An 8,192-nucleotide genomic window follows, 5' to 3' on the forward strand; every position below is an offset into this window, starting at 1 on the left:
AGGACTGTGTTGTTTGGAACTTTGTCCTGCCAGGTGATGCCGAGGATGCGTCGGAGGCAGCGCATGTGGAAAGCGCTCAGTTTCCTCTCCTGTTGTGAGCGAAGAGTCCATGACTCGCTGCAGTACAGAAGTGTACTCAAGCAAATTAGGGAGTGGACATGTGTGCTTTTTTTCCAAGGGATCCTCTGCATCTAGAGGGCCCTTGGAGCAACCCAGTTGGCTGGGGGGCAAGGATGAAAAGCCCTTGCAAGACCTGCCCTCCAGCCATGCATGCTTGGCAGTGACAGAGAACAGCTTTAAGAAAGAGCATTCTGCCTGATGAATGGGGCACTGCCAATATATTACATGACCTTTAATTTTCATTTTGCACCCCATGTGCTGGTTACCTTAAGGTAGGTGTGACCACTGTCCTATTCTAGAAAGGAAGAAGGACTTTGCAAGCCATCCAACACAGCTTGCAGTGATGTATTGTGTAGGAGGTGGTGAAGTTTCTTTCTTTCTTTCTTTCTTTCTTTCTTTCTTTCTTTCTTTCTTTCTTTCTTTCTTTCTTTCTTCTGATTTGAACAGAAGTTGGAACATCCCCCATGGAAGAATGAACTGTCATTACTCCAAATGGAAGGAACAATGAATGGCAAGTGTGACAGCAAAGATGGATCAGTGTGACAAACACCTCCTTGCCAGTGGCAAGACCAGGGAAAGATTTATTCATTTCCCACTTGGACTTTTAGTAAGAACAAATGGAAGCAGTGCCAAGAAGTAATGCAAAACAGATTTTTTGGCCACAGTGTGACTGCCGGCCTTCTCATTCCTCACAGATCCCTGTGATGTTACTTATGTAAATTCAATCAGGCCTGATCCAAGAACTTTCGGAGCCCAAGTCAGCCAAATACTGCAACCCCCTCCATGTTGTGATGTACCAGTCCCTGCCCCTCCCACGACCTGGATTTGAATGGGGGAAGTGTGGAAGAGACAAGAGTGGTAGTCTAGAGTGTCAGATGATCTAGTTCACCAGCCTTCTCTCCTCCACTTCCTCTTCCACTCTGTTCCCCTCTTCTGTTTTCAATTCAAGTGGGAGGAGGAGCAACAAAGGCAAGCCATTAGATGACCACCTCTGTAAGCTTTGTGGCTGGGTCAGACCCCTGAGAGAGGGAGTTCCCAGGCCTGAGTGCCAACACAGGGAAGGCTCTGTCATTGTATGCCCTGCAAAAATGTTCCTGCTTTCAAAAAAGATTCACGAACTGAAAAAACCAGCAAAACAACAGTAAACTAATGTAGTCTAAATAAACAAATTAACAATAATGACCCTAAAAAAAAAAAATGCAAGGGCAATCCAAAAGAGCAAGAAAGGGAAAATCTGTTAATTATCAAAGGAATTAAGTATGATTTCCATTTCTCTTCCTTGCCTATCTTCCATTCAGCCTGTATACCACAGAGTCTTTGTGGTATTGCAGTTGGAATTAGACTATCAATGTATTTTTGCAAAGACTTACTAACCCCATAAACAGGAGTTTCAGATTCCAATCCTATGCATGTCTACTCAGAAGTAAATCCCATTACAGTCAATGAGGCTTATTCCCAGGTAAGTGTGATAGGATTGCAGCCTCAGTCATCAGTTTCCAGCTCATTTCTGGAACTACTAAACAATTCAAGATAACAAATGCTGGATAAGCAGTATTTCCAAATCATATATGACACAATGCAAAGTTCAATGGGTGGGTGTGTGCTATGACTGAACCTTGTTCTTTTTGATGCCCTGTTAGTTTAACCAGGTCAATGTCAGCTACAGAACAGGAAGGATCCATGGGCGTGAGAAGTATTGATACTGATATTTGCATCCTGTTGGCTGGCTTTGTAATTTCTTCACTTACGAAAAAAAGAGCTGTCCACAAATCATGCAGGGTGTGGAGAAAGTGGCTAGTGAGAAGATTTCCTTCCTCTCTCATACTGCTACTATGTGGGGGTCTTCAAAGGAAATTGACTGGCAGTAGATTCAACAAGCACAAATGACAATACACAATTGCTTCAAATAATCCCCTACTGGGCTCGATGACTTTAAAATAGATTAGACCAGATGGTTTGTGGAGGAAGATGAATGTATCAATGGCTATTAGTTGTGGTGGCTGTGCGGAACCTCCATCTTCAGGGGTAGCATATCTTTGAATAGAGGTGGGAGCCATTGCAGAGGAGCTTTCGTGATCTGGTGATCATGCACCTTGCTTGATGGTTTCATGATCTGGTGGGCCTGTTGATGAACTAAGGGACCAGTTCTATCCAACTTTCCAGCACTGATGCAGCCGTGTTAATGGAGCATACGCTGCATCCTGTGGTGGGGGCCAGTCATGGAAGCCTCCTCAAGATAAGGGAACATTTCATCCCTTCCCTCAGGGTTACATTGCATCTGCATTGGTACTGGAAAGTTGGATAGGATTGGACCCAGAACTTTGGTACGAACTAGTGGAAACTGGAAACTGCCCAGAAACTCAGTTTTCTATCAGTATTGAAAAGACAAAAAGACTGCCCACACAGAACATCTGAGGAAGAAGAAAACAAATACATCTCCAGAATGTTTTAATTCTTGCTTTTCTCCTGATTGACTGAGAAGAAAAGGAAAATGGAGGCTGTTGTGTGAAGACATTTATGAAAGAGGACGTCTGCACTTCCCTTGGGCTGCCTCTGAAAAAGTTGTTGAATGCCACAGCCTCTTTGGAGATGTACATGTTCACCGGAGGCATTGCAGGTTTAGAATATGCGCCATTAAAGTGTGACATTGTGCATTTGGTGACATTGCTTCAGGTCCGTAGCAGCTTGGGCATTGTGCTTGGAGTAGGGCTATTCATTATAACGTGCGGATTGCTGTCACGGCGTCCCTGATTGCCGCTCGGCACTCTGTGCAAAATGTGTGCTTTGACCACATTCATCCATCTTCTTCTCTTGTTAACCTTGTTTTCATTTAAAATCTTGGTGTCTTGTGGTTCGAAGGCGGCAGGAGGGCTGTGTCACACTTACAGAACTAGTCTGATGCTCTAACAAGGGCAGAGCCCACCCCACCAAGGAGCAGGGGAGAGCAAGCTGCTTCAGGTGGCTAATTGTGGTGGGGTGGTCTCTGCCCTTCTTAGAGCATCAGACCAGTTCTGAAGTGCCACACAGCCCTCCTGCCACCTACGAACCACAAGACAGCACAACAGGACCCCCAGCACTCCCTCCTCCCTACAGCTGGCCTGCAGAATGAGGAAAGCAAACTAGAACCTTTGAAAGCAGAATAGCAGACCTTTGCTTTTCCTCTTTCTTATAGAAAAGGAAGGGGGTGGGGATTTCAAAGAAGGAAGAAAGTACAGGCATGTTTTTCATAGAAAAAAATAGAGAAAGAGAAGGACTGCTATTTGGTACTCTCCTCCAGGTAAATGCCTTAAGAATAATAATTAACATCTATATAGGGCTTTCAAAGTGTGCATAGAACAACCTCAGACAAAGTGCTTTGCACACATGTAAAATGTTGATTATATTGTGACATTTTGCTGCCTGAAGCAGGGCATCAAACAGCAGCCCTCCTCTCTCTCTCTCTCTCTCTCTCTCTCTCTCTCTCTCTCTCTCTCTCGGTTAAAAACACACCAAATCCTTTCTTTCATAATAACATGAACCCGACTTGATCAGGCTACAGGCCCATCTATTCAGCTTCCTATGTTTCACAGCGGCCCACCAGATGCCTCCGGGTGTACACAAGACAACAAGATTCCTGCATCCCATTGCCACTCCCTTGCATCTGGCATTCTGAAATAGTCTACTTCTAAAAGCAGGAGGTTGCACATACCCATCATGGCTTGTAACCTGTGTTGGACTTTTCTTCTAGAAAGCTGTCCAATCCCCTCTTAAAGCCGTCTAGGCCAGGCGCCATCACTACATCCTGTGGCAAGGAGTTCTGCTACTTTTAATTTTTAAAAGATTTTCTGACTGTTAAATGTGTGTCATCCAAGTAAGCCCTGCTCATCCAAGTAAGCCCTGTTTTGGTGTACTGAGAAAGGTCTACAGGAGTGTGGCAGGAGTTTGGAGCACAGAGGTTAAAAACAGCTAAAGAACTCTTCTGGGTTCTGTGGCTCTGTTTCTAAGCCAATGGTCTGTAGGAACAGATTGTCTGTCCCTCTTCCTCCCATGGCTCTGCAAGAAAATTTGTTGCCACAGAACCCAGAAGAATCTCCCAGAAGCTGGAAGTAACATCAGAAGAGGCAAAGACCATAGAGAACACAATACAGGTCAGTGTGCTATGGAGGAAAAATCACTGGTCTAATTGCATGCATATTTTCAAACGTTGAAACATTAAAACAGATCCCATTTAGGGGACTGAGATGGATCAGGACCACATTGTGGACGTAAGGAACCTCTTTCCTAAGTTTTTCTGTCTCATATTTTGGGTAAGGGTTGGTTGGCTTGAATTACCTTTGGTTTCATTTCCTCTCTTTGAAACTTTAATTCTGTGATCATCATAGTCTCTGAAGTGCATTGTTACCAAAAGGGCTGTTTTATATAGGGGAATAATTACACTGCCCTTATTGGAAACTTCAGGACCATAAGCTGGATAACAAAACAGCGAAATGCAGAGAAATTCCCTTTTAGCTTAAGGAGGAGACTGAGAGAAAGATAACTTTTAATAAAAGATTAGATTTTTATTACAAAAGCACACAGGTAAACATAATGCACATGGAAAAATGATGAGTCTTGGTCCTAGTACTTGCATCTAGTGTACCTAGCTTCATGGTGGTTGCATTTGAAAAGTATTTGGTGCATCCGAGGAAATTAGAAAAGGATAGGTTGTAGGGAAGGATCTTAGGGGTCCCTGGTCTGCCAAACCCAGTTGCTAACTAAAGATGGGGAGAGAAGGGGAGAAAAAAGGGGGGGAAGAAGGGAAAAGGTTCCAGATAGTTACCTTCCTTGTAGAGCAGTTGGATGGGAGGGGGGAAGAGTCCTGGGAGGAGGACCTTCTGCCTTGCGGGAGGAGAGTCAGAGAGAGAGAGCGAGCGTGTGCCAGCCTCTCTCTTAAAAATGGTTTTTGCTGACCTGGATGACCTGGATGTGACCTAGAGCTGACCTGGATGTGCTTGCTTACTACACACAGTGGGGTACTTGGAATATGTAAAACATTGAAAGGATTATCAGCAAAATTCAATAGGGTCAAATGACTGTCTTCCTAGCTAGGGGAACCCACACAATAATAAGAATGCAGCAACCCAGGAAGGCAATTCAAATTTGCATAGAGTAGTTAAGCAGTGATTGAGTTACAACAATACAATGAATACAGTAATGTGAAACAATAGGAGACACTTAAGCAATGATTTACTATGCCAGACTTCTTCCTATAATGTATGATCAGGGAGGTGGATTTAAGATGCATATAACCACAGGGAAGTGGGGTTGACTTGACCCGATTGTGACCTGTGTGTGAGAAGTTTAATGTGTTTGCATAAACAGTGATTGGATTAGGAGACACTTTTGCATAAACAGAGATTGGGTTACAATGAATTACTATGCCAGACTTCTCGACCCTCGAGGTGGATGTTGTCACCATGAGCTTGTGACTTTACCAGGGTTTTTGGAAAGGTGTGCTGGGAGAAGTGTGGCCTGCATGTTTTAGTCCATAGTAACATAACCAGATATAAAAGCACAACTAAGGGGAAAAAAGGGGATTTTCACTTAACAGCATCACTTTTAGAAGTTGCCCAAGTGCCCACATATCCAATTGCATTGGAAGCCCGAAAGGTCACAAAATCTCCTTATGAAATATTTTAACAAGATGGGCTGTTATCCAGGAAAATAGAGAGCCAGGAAGTGCTGATTTTTTTAATCCTCTTTTTCATCCTTCCATTAATCTCTGCCAAGCAGGAAAGAACGGTAGGTTACAGCGTCTAACATTTATACTTGTTTAAAAAAATCATAATAATTAGATCATATTTGCTCTGCTTCATTTGTTTTCTCTTTTCCTGCCCTTTAATTAAATTATTACTGCCAGAAGTATTTCTCCCATGGCTTTCGGATCTGCCTTAACAAAAATTATGAAGATAGTATTTTCCCCCTAGATTTGTGGAAACTGTAATTATGATTCATAACACTTGTTCTTAAGAGGTCTAGCCCAATCCTGTCTAAATCCTTGCACTGTGATGCAGGGATGCTGATGCAGCCATTGCTGTATCCTAAGGGGGAAATTTTGGCTGCTGGAAGTCTCCTCGGAGTAAAGGAATATTTGTCCCCATGCTCTGGGACAAGCCCCAGCAGTCACCAAGGGTTCACTTGAACCTGCACCAGCTATATTGATGGTGCAAGTCTGAGTTGATCCATGCAGGCTGATTGAGCATGGGAAGGGGGTTAGGATTCTGCATGCACTAGCACTACCAATCCCACCACATTCCAGGCCTGATCTGCCCACCCGCTGCCCCATCTCCTCCCGCCTCTTGTTACCTTCCTTCACCCCCTGCCCACTAAGCTGGACTTACATGGTCTGGCAGGCTGCTGGCGCACACAGGAATGTTCCGGCCTACCCACTGGTGCACTGGCTCTGTAGTTCTGTCTGTCTGAAACCTTGAAGAGCCACTGCTAGCTGACATGGATAATTCTGAACTCAATGGGGCTTTTTTGCCCACTTTGGAACTCAGCCATACCCCTGTCTCCAGTTTCAGAGCAGGCCCTGATGAGGCCTGATGTTATGGGGCTACTGTGCACATATTATGCACTACCTAAGCACATAATGTCTGTACCTGAGTACACTTTTCCAAATGGAAAAGGTGCAAAAGAGAGCGACTAAAATGATTACGGGGCTGGGGCACCTTCCTTGCGAGGAAAGGCTACGGCGTTTGGGCCTCTTCAGCCTAGAAAAGAGATGCCTGAGGGGGGACATGATTGAGACATACAAAATTATGCAGGGGATGGACAGAGTGGATAGGGAGATGCTCTTTACACTCTCACATAACACCAGAACCAGGGGACATCCACTAAAATTGAGTGTTGGGAGAGTTAGAACAGACAAAAGAAAATATTTATTTACTCAGCGTGTGGTCGGTCTGTGGAACTCCTTGCCACAGGATGTGGTGCTGGCGTCTAGCCTAGACGCCTTTAAAAGGGGATTGGACAAGTTTCTGGAGGAAAAATCCATTATGGGGTACAAGCCATGATGTGTATGCGCAACCTCCTGACTTTAGAAATGGGTTATGTCAGAATGCCAGATGCAGGGGAGGGCACCAGGATGAGGTCTCTTGTTATCTGGTGTGCTCCCTGGGGCATTTGGTGGGCCGCTGTGAGATACAGGAAGCTGGACTAGATGGGCCTATGGCCTGATCCAGTGGGGCTGTTCTTATGTTCTTATGTTACGTACGTGAGTGACTGCACCTGGGTTCTTTTTTGCACACAGTTCATGGGTTTGTGTTCTGAGTACACAGGTTGTACCTGCATTGAACAGAATGTACAAGGATGAATAACTGTATTCAGGTGCAGTGATTGTGTGCACCCAGGTACAGTTTAACTTGTGCACAGTCCTATTGTCTCTGCAAATCCTCACCAAGTGCAAGCCTATGCTTTTAACACTGAAGCTCTATTGATTTTTCCAAAAGCCTTGTGCATTTCCCCACCACTCATTCCTTGGGATTGGCCAAGTGGGCTCTGTGGTCAACACTCTTTGTTGTTGTTAAGACTTATAAGAATTCCTTTAAGGTGTCTTTCCATTGGTGCACTTTCCCCTAGAGATCCATGGCAAACCAGACTGTCCATGTGGTGGTATAATCTCAGGCATGGAACCAGCCCTGGGGATTGCATGCAAGTGATATCTTGCAAACAAGAACTTCCTGAATCATTAACACAGTCTATGGTTACGGTGACCTTTGCAAAGTACTTACAAATCACAACAGTATCAAAGAGGTAATCCCATTTTCTGGCAACAGCACAGTGTACTGGATACATGATTGAGGCTAACAACATGGTGCCAAATGTCAACATAGATCATGTTTTAACTATGTGCTTGGCATGTACATCTTGGAGCTTGCCAGCTTGATGAGAATAAATTCTTGAGTTAATGACATGCTTAGCGTTCCTCTCTTGCTTCTACCTTGGCATTCAGTTAAGCAATTAGCTCATTTGGTAAGGCTATGAGATGCACCATGTTCTTCCATGTCAAGCTGACCTGGACGTGGTGGCAACATCATTCCTTAGATGTCAAA

The sequence above is a fragment of the Tiliqua scincoides genome, chromosome 9 (assembly GCF_035046505.1).
Source record: "Tiliqua scincoides isolate rTilSci1 chromosome 9, rTilSci1.hap2, whole genome shotgun sequence".
Classification (NCBI taxonomy): domain Eukaryota; kingdom Metazoa; phylum Chordata; class Lepidosauria; order Squamata; family Scincidae; genus Tiliqua; species Tiliqua scincoides.